At 46.8% G+C, this 16,581-nt stretch overlaps 1 protein-coding gene across 3 annotated transcripts in view; it reads right to left on the reverse strand.

The window, feature by feature from the left end:
* trim3b (tripartite motif containing 3b) overlaps positions 1-16,581 on the reverse strand; it is a 148,524-nt gene that overhangs the window by 82,011 nt on the left and 49,932 nt on the right. The window contains exon 1 of one of the 3 annotated variants that reach the window (XM_065004964.1): positions 5,649-5,983. The exons of the other annotated variants lie outside the window; for them this stretch is intronic. The gene's annotated coding sequence lies outside the window, so the exon portion shown is untranslated. Of the gene's footprint in view, positions 1-5,648; positions 5,984-16,581 lie in introns of those variants that run through there. 3 annotated transcript variants of the gene reach the window in all.

Genomic DNA, 16,581 nt, shown 5'->3' on the forward strand with positions numbered 1-16,581 from the left:
ACCCACCCTATATACTACCCACCCTATATACTAACACCCTATATAATACCACCCTATATACTATCCACCCTATATACCACCACCCTATACACTACCACCCTATACACTACCACCCTATACACTACCACACTATATACTACCACCCTATACACTAACACCCTATACACTACCACCCTATACACTACCACCCTATACACTACCACCCTATACACTACCCACACTATATACTACCACCCTTTATACTACCACCCTATACACTACCCACCCTATACACTACCCACCCTATATACTACCACCCTATATACTACCACCCTATATAATACCACCCTATATACTACCCACCCTATACACTACCCACCCTATATACTACCACCCTATACACTACCACCCTATACACTACCCACCCTATACACTACCCACCCTATATACTACCACCCTATATACTACCACCCTATATACTACCACCCTATACACTACCCACCCTATATACTACCACCCTATATACTACCCACCCTTTACACTACCACCCTATACACTACCCACCCTATACACTACCCACCCTATATACTACCACCCTATATACTACCACCCTATATACTACCACCCTATATACTATACCCTATAATATACCGCCCTATATACTATACCCTATAATATACCGCCCTATATACTATACCCTATAATATACCACCCTATATACTACCCACCGAATCACAGACCGACATGACAGACTGACACCAAGCCAGACATTAATTTACACTCTATCCTGCAGTGTGTAATCAAACGGAGGAAGTGACCTCCTGAAGTCAATCACATGACCTATCTAAACGCTGTATTCTAACCTTAAGTGGAGGAGTGGGATGTTGACATTAAAACAAAGAACGGGGGAGGAGCTCCACGTGTTCGCCACGGCAACCAAGGAAGAAAAAAAAAGAAAAAACAGAAACATCTCACTCAAACTCAAAAGCCAAGCGTTCTTCAACAGGACGTGCCTACTACTCTATAGAAGCAGAGACATGCAGGTCTTAGACTAATCTTAAGCATAAAACGGATTTCTAATACATACGAAAAGGAAGTAAAACGGAAGTCGAGTACCATTCAAGAGCAGGATTGGAGATGGGTCGGGCCACTCAGAGGCCCAGAGAAAAATCACAAAAACATGACTGGGAATGGAATCCGTAAGGAAAGCGAATAGGAGGCCATCCAAACAATGACCTGGTGTAGGTGTCTAGACCAGGAATTCAAGAGAAACAAAGCCCTCGCACTGTGGGTTCTTCATCATCCAAATGCGTTGGACTCAAAACAACAACACTTCAGCCAAACCAACAGCATCCGTTTTGACTTCTGTTTTCACTGTCACTAGTACAACAGGTAGAAAAATTGCGTACAGCTGAACTGAATGTGAACGATCAAACTGCTTCGGTGTGATTTGTTGTTGTTGTTGTTGTGTGTTTCTGGACTTTGTCCCCACAAAGCTAGACTGGATTTGCCTATTAACAAGGGTGGTGGTCTGTAGGGGATAAAAGACACACACACACACACAGACACACACATTCACAGCACACACACACACACACACACACACAGACACACACATTCAGAGCACACACACACACACAGCCACACACATTCAGAGCACACACACACACACAGACACACACATTCAGAGCACACACACACACACACATTCAGAGCCTGTTGATCATACTGAGTTGACCTGCTTCTGCCCCACAACTAACTAATCACCTGAGAACAGTACAAAGACATACAGTGGGGCAAAATAGTATTTAGTCAGCCACCAATTGTGCAAGTTCTCCCAGCAACAGCCCCAAAACATCACTGCTCTAGAGGAGATCTGCATGGAGGAATGGGCCAAAATACCAGCAACAGTGTGTGAAAACATTGTGAAGACTTACAGAAAATGTTTGACCTCTGTCATTGCCAACAAAAGGTATATAACAAAGTATTGAGATAAACTTTTGTTATTGACCAAATACTTATTTTCCACCGTCATTTGCAAATAAATTCATAAAAAATCCTACAATGTGATTTTCTGTCATAGTTGAAGTGTACCTATGATGAAAATTACAGGCCTCTCTCATCTTTTTAAGTGGGAGAACTTGCACAATTGGTGGCTGACTAAATACTTTTTTGACTCACTGTATAGTGTGTGTGCAAATGTGTGTGTGTGTGCGTGCAGGGCTTTCACAATTATCATAGAACTGTGTAACCGACGGTCATTAAAACAAAATAACCGTCATAAAAAAAAAAAAAAAAAAAAAAAAAAAAAATGTAAATCTTTTTTTTTGATCCTCGAAAACAGTTGACTGAAGACTGGACTGCCGGGCATTTGTGTAGTTGAATCCAGTTCAGTCCGATTCTACGGTAACGTGGACAATCAACAACGTAAAAGAGTCTTCAGTTGCCTAGGCAACTGCCCCCCCACAATGCAGAAGCAGCATACATAGAAATAAAGTGGAAAGTGGAACCTCTGAAGCTTACCGTATGCTTCCAACCCTAAACAGTTTGCGCATATATTATGACAAAATATTTTGACGGTTTTTGTTAGTTTTGATGGTCGGCAGGGTTTTTTTCCCCTTTTTTGTCGGCTGTTCGAGCCCACACCTTTTTTTCTTCTTCTTGAGGCGAGTATCTGACGTCTACACTCCTTCGCCCGTGATTGGTCAACAGAAGGGATTCTTCAAAGAAGTGATTGGTCAACAGAAGGGATTCTTCAAAGAAGTGATTGGTTGTCATTCAACGAGAGACGACTTAGTTGTCATGCCCATTTTTTTTCCACTTTAGAAATACTGCACCAAAGTCAAATTGACTAACTAAGACCTCTGAACAAAACAAAACGTATTACAGATTTCTTGATTTATCTATGACTACTACTGGTATGCGTTTGTACTTGCCGTTAAAAATCGACAACATATTATATTATATATTGACTAACCAATCGCAGTGAAATGAGATTAAATCTAGTAATGATCAGTTTCCTTATTAAAGTTTAGTAGATGCAGTCAGTTGTTGACATTGTTGGTTGGCTAGCAGGCACTTGACGTTACACATCGTTCACCTTTGGGAAAACAGATGCAGGCACTTGATAGCTAGCTAGCTAGCATAAGTTTAATTTCAGTAAAGCTAAATTATGTGCAAGAGTTCCCATGTTCCTCTGTGTACACTCCGCCCACTGGGCGTGGAAAGTTCCCTTGTTCCTCTGGATACACTCCGCCCACCGGGCGTGGAAAGTTCCCTTGTTCCTGTGGATACACTCCGCCCACTGGGCGTGGAAAGTTCCTTTGTTCCTCTGGATACACTCCGCCCACCGGGCGTGGAAAGTTCCCTTGTTCCTCTGTGTACACTCCGCCCACCGGGCGTGGAAAGTTCCCTTGTTCCTCTGGATACACTCTGCCCACTGGGCGTGGAAAGTTCCCTTGTTCCTCTGTGTACACTCCGCCCACCGGGCGTGGAAAGTTGCCTTGTTCCTCTGGATACACTCCGCCCACCGGGCATGGAAAGTTCCCTTGTTCCTGTGGATACACTCCGCCCACTGGGCGTGGAAAGTTCCTTTGTTCCTCTGGATACACTCCGCCCACCGGGCGTGGAAAGTTCCCTTGTTCCTCTGGATACACTCCGCCCACCAGGCGTGGAAAGTTCCCTTGTTCCTCTGGATACACTCCGCCCACCGGGCGTGGAAAGTTCCCTTGTTCCTCTGTGTACACTCCGCCCACCGGGCGTGGAAAGTTCCCTTGTTCCTCTGGATACACTCCGCCCACCGGGCGTGGAAAGTTCAGCCACCCGGACAGAAAATGAAAATGTGGATTTGCACAACCGAAGAAGTTCTGCACAAACTGTCAGATACCGTCTCAGAAATGCTCATCAGCGCGCCAGTCATCCTCACCAGGGACCTGACTGCAGTTTGACGTCGTAACCAACTTCAGTGGGCAAATGCTTACCTTCGACGGCAACTGGCACGCTGGAGAAGAGTGCTCTTCACGAATGAATCCCAGTTTCAACTGTACTGGGCAGATGGCGTGTGGGCTGATGTCAACGTTGTGAACAGAGTGCCCCATGGTGGCGGTGGGGTTATGGTATGGGCGGGCATAAGCTACGGACAATGAACACGAATGAATTTTATTGTTGGCAATTACAATACACAGAGATACCGTGACGAGATCCTGAGGCCTATTGTTGTGTCATTCATCCTCCACCATCACCTCATGTTACAGCATGATAATACACAGCCCCATGTGACAAGGATCTGTACACAATTCCTGGAAGCTGTAAATGTCCCAGTTCTTCTATGGCCTGCATTACTCACCAGACATGTCACCCATTGAGCATGTTTGGGATGCTCTGGATAGACGTGTATAACAGCGTGTTCTAGTTCCCGACAATATCCAGCAACTTCACACAGTCGTTGAAGAGGAGTGGGACAACATTCCACAGGCCACAATCAACAGCCTCATCAACTCTATGTGAAGGAGATGTGTCATGCTGCATGAGGCAAATGGTGGTCACAGCAGATACTGACTGGTTATCTGATCCACGCCCCTACTTTTTTTTAAAGGTATCTGTGACCATCAGATATGTCTGTATTCCCAGTCATGTGAAATCCATAGAGTAGAGCCTCATGAATTTATTTAAATTAACTGAATTCCTCCCTCACTCCCAGCTCTCCCCAACAAATCCTCCCTCACTCCCAGCTCTCCCCAACAAATCCTCCCCCACTCCCAGCTCTCCCCAACAAATCCTCCCTCACTCCCAGCTCTCCCCAACAAATCCTCCCCCACTCCCAGCTCTCCCCAACAAATCCTCCCTCACTCCCAGCTCTCCCCAACAAATCCTCCCTCACTCCCAGCTCTCCCCAACAAATCCTCCCCCACTCCCAGCTCTCCCCAACAAATCCTCCCCCACTCCCAGCTCTCCCCAACAGATCCTCCCTCACTCCCAGCTCTCCCCAACAAATCCTCCCACACTCCCAGCTCTCCCCAACAAATCCTCTCCCACTCCCAGCTCTCCCCAACAGATCCTCCCCACTCCCAGCTCTCCCCAACAGATCCTCCCCCACTCCCAGCTCTCCCCAACAGATTCTCCCCCACTCCCAGCTCGCCAACAGATCCTCCCCCACTCCCAGCTCTCCCCAACAGATTCTCCCTCACTCCCAGCTCTCCCCAACAAATCCTCCCCCACTCCCAGCTCTCCCCAACAAATCCTCCCTCACTCCCAGCTCTCCCCAACAAATCCTCCCTCACTCCCAGCTCTCCCCAACAAATCCTCCCCCACTCCCAGCTCTCCCCAACAAATCCTCCCCCACTCCCAGCTCTCCCCAACAGATCCTCCCCCACTCTCAGCTCTCCCTGCTCTTAGCCCGGCTGGGATCAGCAAATAACAGCAACAGAGAGACCTAGAGAGGCAGAAGAAGAGAGGAAATACAGCAGGGCCTGGGAGGGTAGAGACGCACTGGGGGGGGGCGAGATAGCCGAAACAATAGCGTTGCTCGGTGTCTATGTCACGGCCAATAACTTGTCCACGGAGTATAATTAATAAATAACACACACCCTCCTCTAGCACGCGACTGCTCGGAGGTAAACAAATAACATACGCACACACACACATACACTCAACCTCAATAGAAGACTTACAGGATATGGTAGAAGTTGTGTATAGCAGTCTAGAAGGTTCCATGGTGGTTTGCTGAGTTCACATTCACTCCAGCACATTACTACAGCCTCTCTCACTAGCACTACCCCCCTCCACACACACACAACCTCTCTTCCCTCAATTTTTTTTCTCTCTCTCTCTCGCTCTCTCTCTCTCTCCCCCTATCTCTCTCTCCCTGTCTCTCTCTCCCTCCCTGTCTCTCTCTTGCTGTCTCTCTCTCTCTCTCTCTCTCTCTCTCTCTCTGTCTCTCTCTCTCTCCCTGTCTCTCTCTCTCTCACATATACAGGGTGTGCTCCTATGGCCAGTTGTTGATACAATGCCTGGATAGGTATTTTATGTATTACCACATCATATGTTATTCCGCTCTGTCAGTCGACGACACAGTCGATGACGTGGAACTCAACCATTGGTTGATGCATGCAACATCTGAGCAGGGAAACCCGAGCACAAACTCATCTCTGTTTCTCTCACTCTTTTCTGAAACACACACAACATCTCTGACGCTGAACAAGAACAGCTGAGCAGTGATGTCAGAGGAAGGCGAGGGGATAAACTCCTCCCATGTTGTTTTCCTAAGGTTCAACCACTGCCCCTACACACGACGTGCTCAACTGCTGATTGGCTGAGAGACTGGAAGCTGGTATGAAGAAAGAATTGCATCACAGTCCAACAATTCATGTTATGAGAGAGAGAGAGGGGGGAGAGAGAGAGGAGGGAGAGAGAGAGAGAGGGGGAGAGGGGAGATAGGAGGGGAGAGAGAGGGGAGATAGGGGGGAGAGAGAGATAGGGTGAGGAGAGGGAGATAGGGGGAGAGAGAGGAGGGAGAGGAGAGAGAGAGAGGTGGCGGGGGAGAGGGGAGATAGGGGGAGAGAGAGGGGGTGGGAGGGGAGAGAGAGAGAGGGGAGAGGGGAGATAGGGGGGAGAGAGAGATAGGGTGAGGAGAGGGAGATAGGGGGGAGAGAGAGAGAGAGGTAGGAGAGAGAGATAAGTGTATGTGCTCTAAATAAAACTCTGTAGTCAGTGACCCTATAAATAAAATGAGCATAACATAACTATGCTGAACTTAATTTAAAACAAGAGAAAATATATGTTTAATAGAAATAAAACTGCATAGACGATGACACACACTACACACACACACACTACACACACACACACACACACACACTACACACACACACACACACACACACACTTTATCAAAACTACATTCAGAAAGAGCTAAGTTACATAAGACATGATGTCATGTATAAAAACTTCTAACTGATTTTTATCTGAGACGATGGAACGTGTCCCTCCTCTTTCTGTCGTTGGACCAACATTAAACCCAGCCGCCAGACACACATCAGATTTACACACTACTTCCAGGGATTAAAAACACTCAGCAGATTATAATGTTCAATTTGAAGTTATAGATAGGGCTGACATAACCTTGTCGTCGTCCCCCAGGCTGTAAACACTGTAACAAAGTGGAACTTGAAAGGGATTTCAAATCGAGATGGGAGAGAGAGAGAGAGAGAGAGAGGTAGGGAGAGAGAGAGAGGTAGGGAGAAAGAGAGAGAGAGAGAGAGGAAGAGAGAGAGAGGTAGGGAGAAAGAGAGAGAGAGAGGGAGAGGTAGGGAGAGAGAGAGAGGTAGGGAGAAAGAGAGAGAGAGAGAGAGGAAGAGAGAGAGAGGTAGGGAGAAAGAGAGAGAGAGAGGAAGAGAGAGAGAGAGAGAGAGAGGTAGGGAGAGAGAGAGAGGTAGGGAGAAAGAGAGAGAGAGAGAGAGAAGAGAGAGAGGTAGGGAGAAAGAGAGAGAGAGAGGAAGAGAGAGAGATGGAGAAAGAGAGGGAGAGAGAGAGAGGTAGGGAGAGAGAGGTAGGGAGAAAGAGAGAGAGAGAGGGAGAGGGAGAAAGAGAGAGGTAGGGAGAAAGAGAGAGAGAGAGAGAGGGAGACAGAGAGAGAGGGAGAGAGGTAGGGAGAAAGAGAGAGAGAGAGGGAGAGAGAGCGAAGGGGCGGTATAGTATGAGTCAGGAGTATCAGCTGTTCTGAAGCAGTCAGACTGATAAAACATCACTTCAGCCTCGGGGCGCCACTCCGTTACACAACCACCCTGTGTGTGTCCTCTTCTCACAAAGAAAGGAGTAGAACATCCTCTTCTTCCTCTTCTTCCTCTTCCCTGCTGATTATGAAAAGACCCTGCCAGTTGAATTACGCAATCAGCCTATCATCAGCTCATCACCCTGACCTCATCATCAATCAGCCTATCACCCTGACCTCATCATCAATCAGCCTATCACCCTGACCTCATCATCAATCAGCCTATCACCCTGGCCCCATCATTAATCAGCCTATCACCCTGACCTCATCATTAATCAGCCTATCACCCTGACCTCATCATTAATCAGCCTATCACCCTGTCCTCATCATCAATCAGCCTATCATAATGGAGTGTCCTCATCATTAATCAGCCTATCACCCTGACCTCATCATCAATCAGCCTATCACCCTGACCTCATCATCAATCAGCCTATCACCCTGACCTCATCATCAATCAGCCTATCACCCTGACCTCATCATCAATCAGCCTATCACCCTGACCTCATCATCAATCAGCCTATCACCCTGACCTCATCATCAATCAGACCTCATCATCAATCAGCCTATCCTGACCTCATCATTAATCAATCAGACCTCATCATTAATCACCCTGTCCTCATCATCAATCAGCCTATCATAATGGAGTGTCCTCATCATCAATCAGCCTATCACCCTGACCTCATCATCAATCAGCCTATCACCCTGACCTCATCATTAATCAGCCTATCACCCTGACCTCATCATTAATCAGCCTATCACCCTGTCCTCATCATCAATCAGCCTATCATAATGGAGTGTCCTCATCATTAATCAGCCTATCACCCTGACCTCATCATCAATCAGCCTATCACCCTGACCTCATCATCAAATCACCCTGACCTCATCATCAATCAGCCTATCACCCTGACCTCATCATCAATCAGCCTATCACCCTGACCTCATCATCAAATCACCCTGACCTCATCATCAATCAGCCTATCACCCTGACCTCATCATCAATCAGCCTATCACCCACATCATCAATCAGACCTATCATCATCAATCAGCCTATCACCCTGACCTCATCATCAATCAGCCTATCACCCTGACCTCATCATCAATCAGCCTATCACCCTGACCTCATCATCAATCAGCCTATCACCCTGACCTCATCATTAATCAGCCTATCACCCTGACCTCATCATCAATCAGCCTATCACCCTGACCTCATCATCAATCAGCCTATCACCCTGACCTCATCATCAATCAGCCTATCACCCTGACCTCATCATCAATCAGCCTATCACCCTGACCTCATCATCAATCAGCCTATCACCCTGACCTCATCATCAATCAGCCTATCACCCTGACCTCATCATCAATCAGCCTATCACCCTGACCTCATCATCAATCAGCCTATCACCCTGACCTCATCATCAATCAGCCTATCACCCTGACCTCATCATTAATCAGCCTATCATTATTTGGTGTTCTACGTTGTACACGGAGGATATCTACATGCAGTCTCAATTTGGCGTTTGTCCCATTTTGTCTGTCTGTCTGTCTGTCTGTCTGTCTGTCTGTCTGTCTGTCTGTCTGTCTGTCTGTCTGTCTGTCTGTATGTCTGTCTGTCTCTCTCTCTCTCTCTCTCTCTCTGTCTCTCTCTGTCTCTGTCTCTCTCTCTCTCTCTCTCTCTCTGTCCCTCTCTCTCTCTATCGCTCCCTCTCTACCTACCTCTCTCCCTAACTCCCTCCCTCTCCCTCTCTCTCTCTACTTCTCTCCCTACCTCACTCTCTCTCTCCATCGCACTCTCTCCCTCTCTCTCTCCCCTCTCCCTCTCTCTCTCTCCATCGCATTCTCTCTCTCCCTCTCTCTGTCTCTCTCTCTCATCATTGCACTCTCTCTCTCTCTCTCCCTCTCTCTCTCCATCACACTCTCTCCCTCTCTCCCTCTTTCTCTCTCACTCGCTCACGCTCTCTCTCTCTATTGCTCTCGCTCTACTACCTCTCTCCCCCCTCTCTGCGACCTCCCCCACATATTGACAGGTAGAGCATGAATCAGGAGTAGTACATCCCTTACGTTTGGGTCAGTCACAGTGGTCAGCTATTCTGACACTCCATACTCTCTGTTTAGGGACAGAGAGCTGCTCACGCGCTCTCTCTCTCTCTCTCTCTCTGTCTCTGTCTCTGTCTCTCTCTCTCTCTCTCTCTCTCTCTCTCTCTCTCTCTCTCTCCCTCTCTCTCTCTCTCTCTCTCTCTGTCTCTGTCTCTGTCTCTCTCTCTCTCTCTCTCTCTGTCTCTGTCTCTCTCTCTCTCTCTCTCTCTCTCTCTCTCTATATATTTTTATTCTCTCCTGTAACAGCATGTGGCCTACACACAGCACATCACTAATGAGATGAGAAACTCAGTTCGGCCATGGGTTGAAATGTGTGTGTGTGCACGTGTAGTGTAATGCATTTTATTTAACATTTGTAAATGTCAGCCGGTCCTAGAAAGCCCTTAGGACCCTTTCACACGTCCAGAGGGGGAGAGAGTGCAGTCTGAGATAGGGGGAGAGTGCAGTCTGAGAGAGGGGGAGATAGTGCAGTCTGACAGAGGGGGAGAGAGTGCAGTCTGAGATAGGGGGAGAGTGCAGTCTGAGATAGGGGGGATAGTGCAGTCTGACAGAAGGGGAGATAGTGCAGTCTGACGGGGGGAGATAGTGCAGTCTGAGATAGGCGGAGATAGTGCAGTCTGAGATAGGGGGAGATAGTGCAGTCTGACAGAGGGGAGATAGTGCAGTCTGAGATAGGGTTAGATAGTGCAGTCTGACAGAGGGGTAGATAGTGCAGTCTGAGATAGGGGGAGATAGTGCAGTCTGAGAGAGGGGGAGATAGTGCAGTCTGAGAGAGGGGGAGATAGTGCAGTCTGACAGGGGGGGAGATAGTGCAGTCTGAGAGAGGGGGAGATAGTGCAGTCTGACAGGGGGAGATAGTCCAGTCTGACAGGGGGAGATAGTGCAGTCTGACAGAGGGGGGAGTGCAGGGGAGATAGTGCAGTCTGACAGAGGGGGAGATAGTGCAGTCTGAGAGAGGGGGAGATAGTGCAGTCTGAGATAGGGGGAGATAGTGCAGTCTGACAGAGGGGGGAGATAACGCTTAGAGCGGAGATCAAAATCAAATCAAATTTGACTTGTCACATACACATGTTTAGCAGATGTTATTGCAGGTGTAGCGAAATGCTTGCGTTTCTAACAGTGCAGTAATATCTAACACAATTCACAACAATACACACAAATATAAAGTAAAGGAATGGAATTAACAATGTATAAATATTTGGACGAATAATGTCGGAGCGGCATCTATAGAGTAGAATAGTATAGAATACAGTATATACATATGAGATGAGTTTGTAAGTCGCTCTGGATAAGAGCGTCTGCTAAATGACTTAAATGTAAATGTTAAATGTAATACATAGACTAAGATACAGTAGAATAGTATAGAATACAGTATATACATATGAGATGAGCAATACATAGACTAAGATACAGTAGAATAGTATAGAATACAGTATATACATATGAGATTAGTAATACATAGACTAAGATACAGTAGAATAGTATAGAATACAGTATATACATATGAGATTAGTAATACATAGACTAAGATACAGTTTGAATAGTATAGAATACAGTATATACATATGAGATTAGTAATACATAGACTAAGATACAGTAGAATAGTATAGAATACAGTATATACATATGAGATGAGTAATACATAGACTAAGATACAGTAGAATAGTATAGAATACAGTATCTACATATGAGATTAGTAATACATAGACTAAGATACAGTAGAATAGTATAGAATACAGTATATACATATGAGATGAGTAATACATAGACTAAGATACAGTAGAATAGTATAGAATACAGTATATAAATATGAGATGAGTAATACATAGACTAAGATACAGTAGAATAGTATAGAATACAGTATATACATATGAGATTAGTAATACATAGACTAAGATACAGTAGAATAGTATAGAATACAGTATATACATATGAGATGAGTAATACAAAATATGTAAACATTATTAAAGTGACTAGTGTTCCATTATTTAAAGTGGCCAGTGATTCAAGTCTATGTATATAGGGCAGCAGCCTCTAATGTGCTAGTGATGGCTATTTAACAGTCTGATAGCCTCTCAGTCCCAGCTTTGATGCACCTGTACTGACCTCCCCTTCTGGATGGTATAGCAGGGTGAACAGGCAGTGGTTCGGGTGATTGTTGTTCTTGATGCTCTTTTTGGCCTTCCTGTGACATCGGGTGCTGTAGGTGTCATGGAGGGTAAGTAGTTTGCCCCCAGTGATGCGTTGTGCAGACCACACCACCCTCTAGAGAGCCTTGCGGTTCAGGGCAGTGAAGTTGCCGTACCAGGCGGTGATACAGCCCAAAATTATGCTCTCAATTGTGCATCTTGTAAAGTTTGTGAGGGTTTTAGGTGCCAAGCCAAATTTCTTCAGCCGAGGTCTGTGATGTGCCCAGGATCTTAGAGCTTTCCACCTTCTCCACTGATGTCCCCTCGATGTGAATAGGGGAGTGCTCCCTCTGTTGTTTCATGAAGTCCACAATCAGCTCCTTAGTTTTGTTGACATTGAATGAGAGGTTATTTTCCTAGCACCACACTCAGAGGGCCCTCACCTCCTCCCTGTAGGCTGTCTCGTCATTGTTGGTAATCAAGCCTACTACTGTTGTGTCGTCTGCAAACTTGATGATTGAGTTGGAGGCGTGGCCATGCAGTCATGGGTGAACAGGGAGTACAGGAGGGGGCTGAGCATGTACCCTTGTAATTTCTCTTAGTTAACACAATGTGGAGGGTGACTGGGTAGGGGAGAGAGGGAGAAAGAGAGGGAGGAGGAGGAGGAGAAGGGGAGGAAGAGGCGGAGGAGGAAGAGGAGGATGTGAGAGAGAGGAAGATGCAGAGATATGCAGAATGGAGAGACCAGAAAAAAAAGGGTGAAAACATCTCTGACATTGACAGAGGCATCGCCTGCTACTTGCCCAACAGTCCCTCCCTTCATTCAACTTGTGTTCATTAAGCAGTGGTAACGAGCCTCAGCAAGACTGTAGGGGTACACACCAAGGTAAGCAGGAGATGTGTCACAGTGGCCTCAGCAAGACTGTAGGGGTACACACCAAGGTAAGCAGGAGATGTGTCACAGTGGCCTCAGCAAGACTGTAGGGGTACACACCAAGGTAAGCAGGAGATGTGTCACAGTGGCCTCAGCAAGACTGTAGGGGTACACACCAAGGTAAGCAGGAGATGTGTCACAGTGGCCTCAGCAAGACTGTAGGGGTACACACCAAGGTAAGCAGGAGATGTGTCACAGTGCATAGTATGAACACACTAACACATACATGCAAAAGAGACATCCAGAGAGAGCGAGAGAGAGAGAGATGCAGGTGCTACTGTGCTCTCTCCCCCTCGATCTCTCCCCTCACCCTCTTTCTCTCGCCATCTCTCTCGCTCTACTACCTCTTCCTACTCCCCCCCACCCCTCACTCCTAGAAAGAACTAACCCTTTCACTGCTGTACCTCTCCCTTTCTCGTCCCCCTCTCTCTCCCCTCGCACTCTCTCTCCCCTCTGCCTCCCCCTTTCCCTCTCTCCAACTCTCCTCTCTCCCCCTCGCACTCTCCCTCCCCTCTCCCTCCCCCTTTCCTTTTCTCTCTCCAACTCCCCTCTCTCCCCCTCACCCTCTCTCCCCTCTCTCCCTCCCCACTCTCCTTCTCTCTCCCCCCTCTCTCCCATTCTCTCAGCCAACAAAGCATGCGCCACAGGATGAAGAGATGATCCAGAAATAGTCTTTGTCTTTAAATAACTATGAATGAACAACGGTTTGAGCCTAAAATACATCCACATAGAAGACTATCCAAGCTGTATCACATCCAGCGTCCTCCGTGATTGGGAGTCCCATAGGGCGGCTCACAATTGGCCCAGCGTCCTCCGTGATTGGGAGTCCCATAGGGCGGCTCACAATTGGCCCAGCGTCCTCCGTGATTGGGAGTTCCATAGGGCGGCTCACAATTGGCCCAGCGTCCTCCGTGATTGGGAGTCCCATAGGGCGGCTCACAATTGGCCCAGCGTCCTCCGTGATTGGGAGTCCCATAGGGCGGCTCACAATTGGCCCAGCGTCCTCCGTGATTGGGAGTCCCATAGGGCGGCTCTGAGTGGCCCAGCGTCCTCCGTGATTGGGAGTCCCATAGGCGGCTCACAATTGGCCCAGCGTCCTCCGTGATTGGGAGTCCCATAGGGCGGCTCACAATTGGCCCAGCGTCCTCCGTGATTGGGAGTCCCATAGGGCAGCTCACAATTGGCCCAGCGTCCTCCGTGATTGGGAGTCCCATAGGGCGGCTCACAATTGGCCCAGCGTCCTCCGTGATTGGGAGTCCCATAGGCGGCTCACAATTGGCCCAGCGTCCTCCGTGATTGGGAGTCCCATAGGGCGGCTCACAATTGGCCCAGCGTCCTCCGTGATTGGGAGTCCCATAGGGCGGCTCACAATTGGCCCAGCGTCCTCCGTGATTGGGAGTCCCATAGGGCGGCTCACAATTGGCCCAGCGTCCTCCGTGATTGGGAGTCCCATAGGGCGGCTCACAATTGGCCCAGCGTCCTCCGTGATTGGGAGTCCCATAGGGCGGCTCACAATTGGCCCAGCGTCCTCCGTGATTGGGAGTCCCATAGGGCGGCTCACAATTGGCCCAGCGTCCTCCGTGATTGGGAGTTCCATAGGGCGGCTCACAATTGGCCCAGCGTCCTCCGTGATTGGGAGTTCCATAGGGCGGCTCACAATTGGCCCAGCGTCCTCCGTGATTGGGAGTTCCATAGGGCGGCTCACAATTGGCCCAGCGTCCTCCGTGATTGGGAGTTCCATAGGGCGGCTCACAATTGGCCCACCGTCCTCCGTGATTGGGAGTTCCATAGGGCGGCTCACAATTGGCCCAGCGTCCTCCGTGATTGGGAGACCCATAGGGCGGCTCACAATTGGCCCAGCATTGTCCAGGTTTGGACGGTGTAGGCCGTCATTCTAAATAAGAATTTGTTCTTAACTGACTAGTTAAATAAAGGTTAAATAAATAAAAACGTCAAATAAATGAATAAAACTAGCTACATGCTCTGTTTGGATACCACACAGGCCTTTCCAGGTGTGTGTGTGTGTGTGTGTGTGTGTGTGTGTGTGTGTGTGTGTGTGTGTGTGTGTGTGTGTGTGTGTGTGTGTGTGTGTGTGCTTACCACCATAGCTGGATAATTCATTTATTTTTTGCGCTACACAGAGTCAGTCCTCGAATGCAAGCTAGCTAATGTCAGCTAACGTTAGCTTGAAAATCAGATTTTAAACGAGCTAGCTAACTAATGTCAATCCCATTGAGCACATCTGGGACCTGTTGGATCGGAGGGTGAGGGCTAGGGCCATTACCCCCAGAAATGTCCGGGAACTTGCAGGTGCCTTGGTGGACGAGTGGGGTAACATCCCACAGCAAGAACTGGCAAATCTGGTGCAGTCCATGAGGAGGAGATGCACTGCAGTACTTAATGCAGCTGGTGGCCACACCAGATACTGACTCTTACTTTTGATTTTGACCGCCCCTTTGTTCAGGGACACATTATTCAATTTCTGTTAGTCACATGTCTGTGGAACTTGTTCAGTTTATGTCTCAGTTGTTATGTTCATGGAAATATTTACACATGTTAAGTTTGCTTAAAAATAAACGCAGTTGACAGTGAGAGTAAGTTTCTTTTAGTTTAGCTACATCCTATCAAGCCTATCTGATTTGTTTGGTTAGCTAGCTAGATTAGTAGCCAATGCCATGGCAAGCCTGCTGGAATTAAGCTAGCTAGCCTGTTTTGCTAGTGACGACACTAAACATTTAGCTAGCAAGCAAGCTAAATACATGTCTCTGGCTGACACTGGCAGGAGTATAGGGTAACGTTAGTTACCGCTTGGTGAGGGTGAATTACATTATTTCTTCATCATCTTGCTAGCTAGCTAGTTATCTAGCAAGTTTGTAGCCGACGGACTTCCTGCTAATTCTAGCTAGCGAGCAAGATGCTAATTCTAGCTAGCTAGCAAGATGCTAATTCTAGCTAGCTAGCAAGATGCTAATTCTAGCTAGCTAGCAAGATGCTAATTCTAGCTAGCTATTAGCCCACCACACGCACTCATCCACACACTCTCTAAATAAAATACTGTAGTCAGTGGCCCAATAAATAAAATTAGATAACAAAATTGTGCTGAACTTAATTTAAAACAAGAGAAAATATACGTTTAATAGATGTTTAGAAATAAAACTGCTCTCACACACACATTTAGATTGGCTGAAATCCAGAAACCAAACTAAACCGCATAGATGATGATACACACACACACACACACACACACACACACACACACACACACACACACACATACACACATATCACACACACACACACACACACACACACACACACACACACATACACACATATCACAAATGTTGCTACCAGACTCTGGATATTATTGCTAAATACTGAACAATTTAAACACTTGTTCCCCAAAAATCCCCCCTTTCCTGCTACACGTGTAAATATAAATAAATAATATAAATATAAATATAATAAACACGTGTCAATATAATAAACATGTGTAAATATAATAAACATGTGTCAATATAATAAACATGTGTAAATATAATAAATAATAAACACGTGTAAATATAATAAACATGTGTAAATATAATAAACACGTGTAAATATAATAAACATGTGTAAATATAATAAACATGTGTAAATATAATAAACATGTGTAAATATAATAAACACGTGTAAAT

The sequence above is a fragment of the Oncorhynchus nerka genome, linkage group LG19 (genome assembly GCF_034236695.1).
Source record: "Oncorhynchus nerka isolate Pitt River linkage group LG19, Oner_Uvic_2.0, whole genome shotgun sequence".
In the NCBI taxonomy this organism is placed as follows: domain Eukaryota; kingdom Metazoa; phylum Chordata; class Actinopteri; order Salmoniformes; family Salmonidae; genus Oncorhynchus; species Oncorhynchus nerka.